Source organism: Fukomys damarensis, unplaced genomic scaffold, assembly GCF_012274545.1.
Source record: "Fukomys damarensis isolate Sample0158 unplaced genomic scaffold, DMR_v1.0_HiC HiC_scaffold_24, whole genome shotgun sequence".
NCBI classification, from domain to species: Eukaryota; Metazoa; Chordata; class Mammalia; order Rodentia; family Bathyergidae; genus Fukomys; species Fukomys damarensis.
In genome coordinates this window covers 20260555-20274555 of record NW_022900936.1, presented here as the reverse complement: position 1 = coordinate 20274555, position 14001 = coordinate 20260555, and positions in this window count along the sequence as shown.

The following is a 14001-nucleotide window of genomic DNA, read 5'->3' as shown; positions in this document are numbered from 1 at the left end:
AGATAGATGTTGCAATGAATTTTTAATTTTCAAAAAAAAAAAAAGGAAAACATTTATTCTTTTTTTTTTTTTACTTGACTCTATGGTTTCTACCCTGTGGTATTTGAAATCTTTGTATTAGCAATAAGTTATATGTTTAGCTCAGTGGTTCTGCCACCTGCCTTGCAAGCACAAGGACCTGAGTTCAATTCCCGGTACAAAGAAAAAAAAAAAGAATAAACTATATGCCACAAAGGTGTAGAATGAAAAAATGTACTGAAAGACAGAAACATAAGAAAAGCTGACACTTAAAATCCCATCTTCTCATAGTTGTATGTATTTTCATAGTTTTTAAATTAGCTTAATATCACTTATGAGGTTGTGTTATTGCTTCATTTATTGATTATAAAATGCATTCTATGTCTGTTGATGAAATTACTGTTAATATTTTAAAATCATTTCATTCACATAGTTAAAAAATAAAATGTTTTAGGTATAAAGCTCTTACCCATACATAAAAACAAATACCTTTTTACAAAATCACAATATCAATAAAATTTGAATTATGATAAAATAAATGTTATGTTATTGAAAGTTAAATCAAAGGATTCAATTTGGAAGCCATGTACAGGTTTTGAATTTCACTGTTTTAATATGGGCTAGCTTTTAAAAAACATGACATCATTGAAAAAGTGCTTATTGTTGTTGTGGTTTTATGCTCTTTAAGGGAACCCATATAAGCTATTACCTTTCTTATAGACCAATCAATTCATTAATGTACCTGTGAAATGTAGTAACTATATAGTATTTATGAATTATTAAAACAGATACAAATTACTGAGTGAAAGGCCAATAGTCATGTAACAATCCACTTGAAACATAAATGTTTTACTCCTTTTATTCTCCTACCTATTCTGTTTTTCATAAATTTAAACCACAATGAAATCTTTACTTATACTCTTCATCATCACATGATTGTATTTCAACATTCTATGCACAGGTTCATACCACAGGAGCAAAGAAATATGAAAATCACATGGTATTATTTGTTGAGGACATTTACATCTAGTTGGTACAAAATATGTTGATATTTATTTTTTTCTAAGACTAGCATATAACTTAAAATCCATACCTAAATAAATGCCAAGATGGTTTCAATCTTTAAAAAGTTCTAGAAAACTTTAAGAAACATTTGATATACATTAATGAATGAAATATTCTATAGAAGCCTGTGAGACACCCAATAACATGAATAATTTTTTTTCTGAGACAAAGTCTCACTGTGTATTTCAGATTGGTCTTAAACTCACTATGTGGTGAGGCTGATTTTGAACTCATTGTGATCCTCCTTCCTTTGCCTTCTAAGTGCTGGATTAACAGGCATGCAGGAACACATGCAGGTATTGTGAACACATGCAGGTATTGTTGACACATTTGAAACAAACCATATTAGTGTCTTTATCCTGAAATAAATAATTACAAATGTTTATACAACTCAAAGAAATCTCTAATTTTTTTCCTGACTAGAGGGTAGGGTGTTCTGATTGAATCACCTTTCCTAATCCTAAATTTTATATTGGTAAATCAAGGAAAGTGAAACAATATAAAACAGAATGGATGGTCAATTTGCAGGAATTTCATTCATCATATTAAATGAAACACTTCAGGAAAGTATGCTTTTCAAATCAGTCTGTCCTTACATAAGTTGCTAGGGAAAAATTATTCATTAGTATTTAATCAGGATAGTCCTTGGCAACATATATGCCTCCAGCAACTGTCAAGATACTGTGTTTTAATGATGTGAAATAGAAACTCAACGAGATAGCAGTGTCAAACTTACACTTGGTTGTAAACCATTAATTCCAGACTTTGTGCATATGAGATTAATATTTCCCATCAAGTTGTATCATAATTTAATACCCATTTTGTGGTGACAAATACATCATAAATTTAAATGAAATATTTATGCCTAAATACTGTTAAGGATTCATAAATGTAAAGCATAAATTTTTGTATTAGTTGTATATCTTGAGTTCCATAGTTTTATGATTATTGATAAAAATATGAAGATACAGGTTAGGGTGTGCTCCAGTGTAGATAGATTCCTGATCATATATGAGGCCCTGTGGTTACTGAGGTAACTAATCAATAGCAAAAAATTCTCTAAATAGCTGGGTGTTGTGGCACATGCCTGTAATCCCAGCACTCAGAAGGCTTGCTGTGAGTTTGAGACCAGTCGGGGATACATAGTGAGTTCCAAGTCAGTCTCAACTACATAGTGAGACCCTGTCTTAAAAAATAAAAGAAGTAAATATCTATCTATCTATCTATCTATCTATCTATCTATCTATCTATCTATCTATATCTCTATATCTATATCTCTATCTAGATATCTATATGTGCTATATGTGTGTGTGTTTGTGTGTGTATGTATACTCATTGAGAAAAACTATTTGCTTACTCTCCTTCTAAAGTCTCATTAAATGTCATAATTCTAAAGTTCAGTATAGATGTTGCTCACAAAAAATTTACAATAAAAATAACATGTTGAAAAATAATGAATGTGTCAAAGATTATTTACTGAGAACAACCAAAAGTACAATAAGACCTTTTCCAAAAACTCAGTCCCAGCATTGCTCAAATTCTGTGGCTAAATTCACCTCTAAGCTCAATCCAAGCTCTTATCTGTGAACTGTAAATAAATTTAAAAAGATAAGTAACACCAAGATACAGTGGTATAGGATAAATGAATTCATGTCTCAAAAAGAAAAATGGGTGAACAGAAAAGAATAAGACCAAATCAAGACCAAAGTCCAGATGCCATATATTAAATCTTGTAGCTCCGTGTGTGGAACTGAGGGAACATGGTGGTGAGATGCAAATTACAAAGAGATTGGGAGACCTTGCTGGCAGCAGCCACATTACTTCTATCTTGGCTGTCTATACTTATTTCCTATGGTTTTCTTGCTCAGATTTTTCATGTTCCTGACTTCTCCAAGTTCCTGAGATTTCTCTTCTACATTAGACTCTCCTCCACAGCTCTGTATATTTCTGCCCCATGTTCATATTGCTGTCCTCCCAGACTGTCCTTTGAAATCTAGGCAGCAGACTCCACAGATCCACAGCTTATGTATTCTGCTTGCTGATAGAAACAGTATCCCATGGTCAACACCATGGTCTTCAGCTGGCTCAAGAAGTGGTCAGGAATCCGTGTGTCATGCCTGTGACAGCTTCTGAGTGGTTGGAAAACTGAGCATAATGAAATGAATCCTTGGGACCCAGTGTCCCCAGATGGTCCTTCTCTAATTTGAGCCCAGTGGTTTGCTTCTCAAATGAAACGGTCACATCATTGTACCCTGCAGCTTATAATGGTTCCTGAGATGTTCTTTAGCCATTTCCCTTCTTGCCCCAGTTTAAAATACTTAGCTTCTTTATGGTGGAATTAATCTCTTCAGAAACCAGGCTTCTTTTGCTTCCCTCTTTATATATGCTTCTTTTTTGGATCAAAATATTTTGACTTTTTATTATCACTATCCTGTCTAAAAGCAGCTAGTAGTATCCACAGTCCTTCTGTTGATTAATCTACCACATTTACATTAAGTTTCACATGAAGTTTTAGTGCATGGAAAAAATGTAGATAAATTCTATGTCAAAATGAAGCACGCATGGCCTGCTGTCCAATTCCCAATAAAGTTCTCATTCCTATCTAAAAACCTCATGAGCTTGGCCTTTTATGTGTGACCTCTTATTACTGTTTTGGTCTTCTGAACTCCAATTGTCCATCAAGTTCTGCTTATACCATTTTAAGATTTCTCCAGCCTACTTGTCAAACCTTTCTGAATTCCTCTACAAACCTTTTTACAATCCCAGCAATAGCCGCACTGCTCAAGTACAAATTTTCTCCATTTGCCAATCTTTCCATTTGGGGGGCAAAATATCTGATATAACTTGTAAGAGGAGAGGTTAGTTTTTGCGGGTTTAAGGCAGTGGTCACTTTCATACAAGGAATAAACATCATGGTAGAAAGTCCTGCTGAAAAAACGTGAGGGTTGGGAAGAAGAACACAGAGGAGGAGCCAGAAAGAAAGAAGGCAGAGATCACATGACTCTTAATCCCAATATGTCAACATCATTGGATTAAGAAATTACTAGCAAATTATTAAAGCACATTGCTAAGTATGTCTGAGGAGGTTACAGAAGGATAACTTTGGGTATTGTATCTCGTATTTCACTCATTCCCCTGTTGTCCTGTTCCACCTGCAATAGAACCTTGGAGAGTACAACCCAAAAGAAGGTTAGAGATCTCAACTTGGTATTTGCAGTCAGAAAGCCTCAGGGGACAGCTGCTGGCTTGCTGAGACTAATTAACTTAGATCTGTTCACTCCTGCCCACATTGACTATGATATACACAGGCATACCCTGAAGGAGGTTCTCTATTTGTTTTGTTTTTCAAAGTAGTATTTTTCTTGTATCTTTAATCATTTAAATTTTTATCTGTCTTTTTCTTTTCTCAATTATTTTCTTTTTAAACTTCTTTTTCATTTCCTCTTTTCTTTCTCTATCTCTCTCACTCTCTCCCACCACGTTCTTCATTTCTGTCCTTTATTTGCTATTTTTTTGGTACCAGGGATCAAACTCGGTGCATTGCATTTGGCAAGGCAGGCAGTAGAACCACTGAGCTAAATCCCCAGGCTTCTTTTCCTATCTGTTCCTGAATCTGTCCTAACTCAAATTTCTTATCTTCTTTCTTTTTCTTTTTCTCACTTTTTTCTTCTCTTGATTGCCATTATTTCAGTGATTACAGTCTCTAGCTTCCCTACTGCTGTTAATCTGTTCTGTTCTTGTGTATATTTTATTAAGTCTTCTTCTCTTCTCTTCAACAGCTTCCTAGAATTTGTCTGATCTTCCCATGTCCTCTGGGCTCACTTCTAAACTTTCCCTATTCTATCTATTTAACCATCCATTCCCAACTCCTTCTAAATCCCCATCCGGAAGGGTAAAGTTGCTATATTGAAGAGTTTACTCATGATAAACATATTTTGGGCGGGTCCTCAATTTTGATTTAATCACACAGTTAAAAGTAAAAGATTAATAACTACCACAAATTGTCATTTTCTAACCTGTGCTTGATGCTACTGTTGTTGCAGGTTGTATCACTTGGGCTAAGGTGTTATGAATGATCAAATCAGTTATCCACCCTGGAATTATGAAAATGAGAATGCCTCAGAGAAATTAAAAACCCAAAGCCTAAAGACCAGCTATATCTGCAAGAATGAAGTATCATCCCAGGAATTAAACCAAAGATACTACCAACAACAAAAATAGAAATAAGAAGACATTTAAACCAGGCAAAAAACAAACTTCCAGCTCACCAAAGGTAAACTCTGGTGAAAATGAAGTGGAAAAGTCTGACAGTCAACCAGTCCATCTGGACACCCTGAACTAATAGCACAGGAAGTAATAAAACAGATACATGAGGCTCTAGAAAAATTCAAAACAGAAATAATATCCAAGATAACAACAGAGATGGCGAGAAGAATGAAAGACATGAGTATGGACTCTTGAACAGAAACAGATAAAGAAAATAGATGAGCTTGGGACTGTGATGGAAACCATGAATGCCCAACATAGGAAAGAAATGAAACCTTGAATGCTCAACTTAGGAAAGAAATGGAATCCACAAAACAGATTTAAATAGATGTCCAGGAGATTAAAAACTCTGTTGAAAGTGTTCCCAGCAGAATGAGTAAATGTGAAGATAAAATGTCAGATATAGAAGACAGGATTGTGGTCAGTGACCATGAAAAGAGAAATCTCTTTTAAAAAACTAAGTGATCCTGACAAACTGAACCAAAGCCTAGATGATAAAAAGAATAATAATATAAGTCTGAGGAATCCATGAAACTGCAAGAGAAAATACAAATCACATAAAAAATTTTTCACAGAATTAATGGCAGAAAATTTCCCAGAGGGAAAAAATTTGACATACAGATAAATGAGGTGAATAGAATTCCAAATAGCCATGATAAAAAAAAATCTACCCCAGAAATGTAATAATCAGTATCCCAGAAACCCCACAAAAACAAAATATTGCAACCAGTTAGAGAACAGAAACAAATCACATGCAAAGGGAAGCCCATCAGAACCACAGCAGATTTTTCAACACAAACCCTCAAGTCAAGCAAGGCCTGGAGTGAGGTATTTCAATTCCTAAAAGAAAACAACCTCCAACCTAGAATGATGTATCTTGCAAAACTATCTTTCAAAATTGATGGGAAATAAGATACTTCCATAACAAAGAACATTTAAGAAATTTCATGGGCACCAAACCAGCACTTCAAAAAACTCTAAACAATATTCTGGAAAAAGAAAATGAAGGCCACAACTCCATAAAGGCCAACAGAGAAAGTATACCAGGAAAGGCAGAAAATTAAAGGGAAAGCGGGAAAAAGAAAAAAATAAAAGAACCAACAACAGGAAAATAACATGACAATGAAATGTCAAGACATAAAAGTTATAACCATCAATGTCAATGGCCTCAATTCACCAATCAAAAGAAATAGGCTGGCAGAATAGATTAAGAAGCAAAATCCAAAAATATGCCATATACAAGAAGCACTTAGTTAACAAAGAATTTCATACACTGACAGCAAAGGAATGGAAAACAGTTCTCCATGTGACAGGAGCCTGGAAAAAAGTGGGTGTAGCTATCTTATTTGAAGACAGAGTAGATTTCAAACCAAAACTAATTAAGAGAACCAAAGAAGGCCACTACATCCTTGTAAAGAAACAATGCAAGAGAAAGAAATGACAATCATGAATATATATTTACCAAATACTAATGCCTCCAGCTATACAAAACAAATATTAATGGATATAAAAAATGAGAGGAGTACTAATGCAATTGAAGTGGGGGACCTAAAAATTCACTGTTACAAATAGACAGATCATCAGACAAAAAATAAACAGTGAAATAGTAGAACCGAACCAAGTCTTTGAACAAATGGACTTAGTAGATGTCTACCGATTGTTCCACCCCATGAAATCAAAATATACATTCTTTTTCAGGTGCACATGGGTCATTCTCCAAAATACACCATATGCTAGTTCATAGACCATGTTTAAGTAAATGCAAAAGAATTCAAGTTATCCCCTGTAAATTATCAGATGATAGTTTTCCGAAAGAATAAAATTGATAACCCCTGAGCCAACCTTATAAAAAAAGGAAAGAAAGACTCAAATTCATGCAATTAGGAATGAAAACAGTAAAGTCACAACAGATCCACCAGAAATCCAGAGGATCATCAATGCCTACTTTGAAAACCTGTATTCTAATGAAGTGAAAAGCAGAGGAAATAGAAAGATGCCCAGATACATATGAACTTCCAAAATTGAATGCAGAAGATGTAAAAAGTCTAAACAATCCAATTATGTTCAGTGAAATTGAAAATGTAATTAAAATAAAGAAAAGCCCAGGTCCTGATGGCTTTCACTGCTAAATTCTACAAGACATTTAGAGAAGAACTATTGCCACCACTGTTTAAACTCTTCAATGCAATTGAAGGGAAAGAAATACTCCCAATTTCATTCCTGGAAGCAAGCGTTACTTTGATTCCAAAACCAGGGCAAAAACCCAACCAAAAAAGAGAACTACAGTTCAATCTCTCTAAGGAGCATAAATGCAAAAACCTCAATAAGATACTGGCAAACAGAATACAGAGGGTCATGATGAAGATCATACATCCTGACCAAGTCAGATTTATCCCAGGGATTCAAGGATGGTTCAGCATACAAAAATAAATAAATGTAATGCACTATATTAACAGAGTCAAAGACAAATGCATGTGATCTCAATAGATGCAGAAAAAGCATTCAACAAAATTCAACACACATTCATGATTAAAAAAAAACCTGCAGAAAATTAGAATAGATGGATTTTACCTCAACCTAATAAAAGCTATCTATGAAAAATTAACAGCTAACATCATACTAAATGATGAAAAAATGAAAATCTTCATGCTAATATCAGGAAGAAGACAAAGATGTCCACTCTAACCACTCCTACTGAACATGGTTCTAGAAATATTAGCTACAGCAATTAAAGAAGAGAAAGAAATAAAAAGAATTGAGATAGGGAAGGAAGAAGTTAAACTGTCATTATTTGCTGATTATATGATACTTTCCATAGAAGGCCCCAAGAAACTCTGCCAAAAGACAGCTAGACTTAACTGACAGATTCAATAGAGTAGCTGGATACAAGGTCAACACTAAAAAATCAATAGCTTTCTTGTACACAAATGGTAGACTCACTGGGAGAGAAATTATGGAAATAATTAGTTTCACAATAGCAACCAAAAAGAAAAATGAAGTATCTAGGAACAAATCTAATGAGGACACCAAAGACCTCTAAACTAAAAACTATAGCACTCTGAAAACGGAGATGGAAGAGCATATCAGAAAGTGGAAAGACATCCCTTGATCCTGGGTAGGAAGAATCATCATAATGAAAATTGACATACTTCCAAAACTCCTTTACATATTCAATGCAATCCTGATTGAAATCCCAAGAGCATAATTTACAGAACTTGAGAATACAATCCAAAAATTCATTTGGAATCAGAAGAGACCTAGATTAGAAACAAACAAACAAACAAACAAACAAACAAAAAAAACATTCTAGGCAACAGAGTCATAGCAGGGGGTATCACAATTCCCAACTGGAAATTAAACTACAAAGCCACTGTGATAAAAAGGCATCTAATCTTTGACAAAGAAGCCAACCATCCTCACTGGAGGAAAAATAGCCTCTTTAATAAATAGTGTTAGAAAAATTGGCTTTCAACTTGCCAAAGATTAAAACTAGATCTCTATATTTCACCATGTACTAAACTCAGATACAAGTGGATTAAAGATCTAAATATCAAAACAGAAACACTAACCTTCCTGGAAAGTATATTAGGTAGAACTCTCAAAGACTTTAGCATAGGAAAAGACTTTATGAACAAAACCTCAGCAGCATGGCAACTAGCACAAAGAATCAATAATGGGGATCCCATCCTATTAAAACGTTTTTGCAGTGCACGAGAAACCACCTACAGAGCTAAGAGACAACCTACAATGTGGGAAAATAATTTTACCAGCTACTCCTCAGACAAAGGTCTACTATCTAGAATATATGAAGAACTAAACAAAATCAGAACCCCCAAATATAAAGACCTGATCCAAAAATGGGCGTGTAAAATGAACAGACATTTCTCAGATAAACAACAAAAGCAGCAAATAAATTCATGAAAAAATGCTCAACATCACTAGTTGTTTGAGAGATGCAGATGGAAACAACACTGAAGTTCCACCCTACCCCAGAAAAAATGGCTGCTATCAAGAAATTAACCAATAACAAATGCTGGCAGGGCTGTGGGGAGAAAGGAACCCTTCTCCACTCTTGGTGGGAGTACAGACTGTAGTTACCACTGTGGAACTCAATATGGAGATACCTCAAAGAACTAGGATTAGAAGTCCCACTTGACCCAGTTGTCCCTCTGCTGGGCATCTTTCCAAAACGGATTAAAAGAATCATACCACAGTAATATATGCTCACCCATGTTTACAGCAGCACAACTTGTAATAGTTAAAACTTGGTAACAATCCAAATGCCCATCAACTGGAGTATGGATAAAGAAGATGTGGTTTTTCTACAAAGTGAAGTACTACTCGGCCATAAAGAATGAGAATCTAGAAACATTTATAACCAAATGGATGCACATTGAGGTTATACTCTTAAATGAAATTAAGAGGACACACTTGATTTAATACCAAATAGTTCCTCTGATGTGAAAAACTGAAAGTGTAAATAAGGTTCATATGGTATAATTGATAGTGTGCAGTAGGAAGAAAATAGCTAAAGGGGAAATGGGAAGGGGAGGAGAAAGGAAATAAGGGAAAAGAAAAAACATGAAAACAGGAAAAATGTAATGAAAATCTTTGTAAATAGGGAGGAGTAAAGGTGTGAAAGCAGGGCAGAGCAATGGGTAAAAATAAGAACCAAGACATATTGTGCAAAGTTGAAATATACCAATGATAAATGTAACTGTATTGCCTGACTTAAATGTACCAATAAACTTAATGAAAAAATAAGTATAAAATTTGTGAATATAAAAAAATGTAAATCCAAAAACATATTCTATTTACCTCAGAATTTATAGATTATACATTCCTTCATATTGTCACTTCTACTGGTAATCTCTCTAATTTTCATTTTATTTTCTGTTTTTACATTCACCAGTATCTTCTCATATCCTACATGACCACATACAAAATTGTTTTTCTTCTCCATTCCCAGCTTACCTTCTTAACGTGCTACTCCTTAGACTCCTAACCTTGGTTCTTGACTTGTTGTTCTCCACATTTTAGTGTTGTGCACCTTATAAATCCCATAACCTCCCATAAACACAATATCACTATGCATACTTCCTACTCATCTCACTTTCCAGTTTGTCCTAAAATCAGAGTTGAGTGAGTCATTTTTCTAATTGAATTACCAAATGCGTAAAGCCAGCATCTGTGTTTTAACTACTCTTATCTGTTAGTACATCAGATCACTGCTTTTCAAATAAATTAGTTACTAAAAAAAAAAAAAAAAAAGGCCCACTGATGCATTTCTTAGAAACAGCATAACATACTCCTTACATGTCAGAGGAGATGTGCTTAAATTGACATTACTGGTGAACACTTAAGGAATCAAAAAATATCAGCGGATTATGTTTCAAAGAAATAGTTTTCTAAAAATGAAAAAGGTTGACTCGTTTCGTGGCATATTTAATACAGGAGAAGATTACAGAGAACTTTTTTTTTCATTTCATGTGTTGTTTCACTCTTAGGAAAGCTGCTTCTTTGAGCAGGTGTCTCCAGGTGTTAAGCTGTAGGAAGTCACTTAAAATTGGGGCACACCAGGGTAGTTTCCATGGAAGCAGAAATTAACCCCCAGGAATCTCATGTGCTTTAAGAACTGTAAGAAGCACATCTGTACAGCCTCCACCAGAGACAACTGAGTCAAGTTCCCATTATAATGTCAAGAAGAAAAATTCGCCTTAATAATCATTTCTATTCTACCTTAAACCTTCCTATGAACCAATATATACTTACTATAAAAAGACAGAGTAAATAGACATAATTTAACAAATCTTTTAACAAATCTTTCCCAAATAATAAATTGTTTTTGTTTAGGATATAATTGAGTAGTTATTGATCTTTAAGATTGATTTTTTGACAGTTTACCTGTGCTTTTTCTTTTTTCACATTATCAGAATTTGTATATGTTTTAATTATATATTCTTTCTCAGGAAAGGTTTTGCTAAGTCAAAACAACTAGACAAAGATTGTACAGTCATCAAAAGAAATAGTGGTCTAGTTAATTTCATTGTTATTAAAGTTACTTTAATGATCCTATTATGTTTATTTAACAATCTCTGCCAGACACTGTTATGCCTCATAAATATTAATTTATCACTACAGGTATATAATTATTGACTTGTGTATACTCTTCTCAATGGTCTGCAATGGAAACAATTAGCAGACTGGTTAAGATACTTTCTTAGATCACATAGTTAAAATATAGAAAAGACTAAATTTGTCTTTTGTCGTTCTGGGGTCAAATTTCAAGATACTACCACTTCATGTTACCTCTCCCGTGTTAGATATAGAGAAATGGAGGTCTTGAGAAGGACAGGCTGAAAAAGACCACTGTGAAACTTAGTTCATGGAAGGACTGAGATTTGGAAACAAAGAAAACGACAGAGACTTATCAAAGATTCTTCTTGTTTGTTTCCTTGCTCTCATGAGAATTCTGCAAATTAAGCTTCTCTTTCTGCCCTTTATTTCTTTGACTTCCCTGCATCAGGTAAGCATATTGACCCTCAATATCATAAAGAAATTACTTGCTTAATAAATGCAGGCATAGCAAATTTTGCCTCTTCCCACATCCACTTTAAAATTCACCTTAAGAAAAAGTATGACGAAAATAAGCAAGAACTTCAACAGAATTATGCCCTATTACCTGAATTGTAACTGTTAATGTATTCCAGACATGTGAGAAATATAAATAAGTAAATTGTATTTCATAATTATAAATATTTGTACTAGAAGTTCTAGCATTAATTAACTTTAAAATCCACAAGAAAATTGAAAGTAATATTTCCAAATTATACTAAATGCTGGCAAAAATGTGGAGAAATTACTAACTCCCTATATTCCTACCGAGAATGTAAAAGAACAGAAATTTTTAAAAAATATTTTTGCTATTTCTAAAATTATTAGAGTTGCTGTATGACCTAGAAATTCCACTCTTAGCTAAATCCCAAGAGATTTGCAAAAGTACCCATACTGTGAGTTGTACATGAATATTTATAATTGCATTATTTATAGTAGCCAAAAATTTGAACAATATATTGTGTATCAATTTAAGAAAGGTTAAATATGTATGCTATAAGATGTTATTGATAGATTAAAAGAAAGAAATCAACAATAAAGGATACAACAAGGATTGATTTTGAAAATATTATGCACCAAAATTTTCTTTTACTTGAAATGTTCAGTATGGGAAAATGTATAAGGTGGAAGATAGCTGGATGGTTGCCCAATGTAAGCGATTCGATACAAGGCACAACTTACAGGATGTTTTCTGACATTTGATTGTAGATTCTGAAGAGCATAACAGTCTCTCTTTTCCCTGTGCTTTCTCTATTTCCCTCTCCTTCTCCCTCTTTGTTTTCTCAGATTCCTTATTAAGGGAAGCAATCTCCAGACTTGTGCCAAGCTCTGTGGAAAAGCCTTCATGGCACGAAGTCTCTCCATTCAAAAGACGTGAGTGACATCAGAAGGGAATCTTGACCCATTCATTCCACTCTTAAGGTAAGGGCTCTCTCAGTTGAGATCTCTTCAGTGGAAGGCACCTGAGCCATGGAACCCAGCTAAGACACACTGACTCCAAACACTAAACGATTATGTAATAGCAAATATTCGTTGTTTTAAGTCAGTAACTTTAAAGGTGACAGTATTCAATGATAGATAATAGGAATATAATATAAAGTTACTACCATATGCCTGAGGAACATATAGCATAAATGTTACAATATCCACAGAGTGGAGAATGAATGATTTCGTACTCTCCAAAAATCAAAAGAAAATTTTGTCATCGATTATAAGTTTAAATTTCTACTACAAATACCTTAAATGTTTCTCTTTCTCTCTCCCTCCCTCCTTCACTTTTGAAAAATATAAGATTTTCAGTCTTTACTCCAGTAGGCTTATTTTGAAAATATATGTCTACACATATTTTTGAATGTATATTTGGCCCTTTTTATGGCATCTCCGTTTTCAAGTACACAATTTAAATGTTTTTTAAAAAGTGTATTGTGTTCTTCATTTCCTTCTTCTGCTCTTCATGTTTTCAACTGGTATATGTCAATCACTTTTAAAGTGTATATGTTATAGCTAATCCCTTTAAGCTTGTATATTTTTGTATCAAAAACCTCCTTCACCTATGGAATCTAAAATTACTTCATAATTTAGGAGATGATTGAAGGTATCTTGTGCTTTATTTACATATAAGCATCTGTAAAATTTGCATGTTAATATTAAGGAGGATCTCATTAAATTATGAAAATTAGCTTTTCAATCTAATTCTAAAATTTTAGCTATGCCCTTTTAAAATCCATATAAATATGCATAAAAGCTTCGTCTATATATAAAAGTTTCTGAGTTTATAAAATAATAGAGGATCATTTTCAACTTTCTTAACCAAAAAGTTGATTTTATCGTTTAGCTTTTTAGAACAGCAAAGCTAATGTGTCACTTTTATTTGTTTCAGTTGTGGTAACTCCAATTCATATTCAAATATTCATATTGAGTTTAATGTGTGTTTCATCCATATACTCCTACTCAATACCACTGCTACACCTTGTCTAGCTCATGTAGACCACTATTTATGAGAGTGAAATATTTCCCAACTGGAAAGTGAGCTGCCAT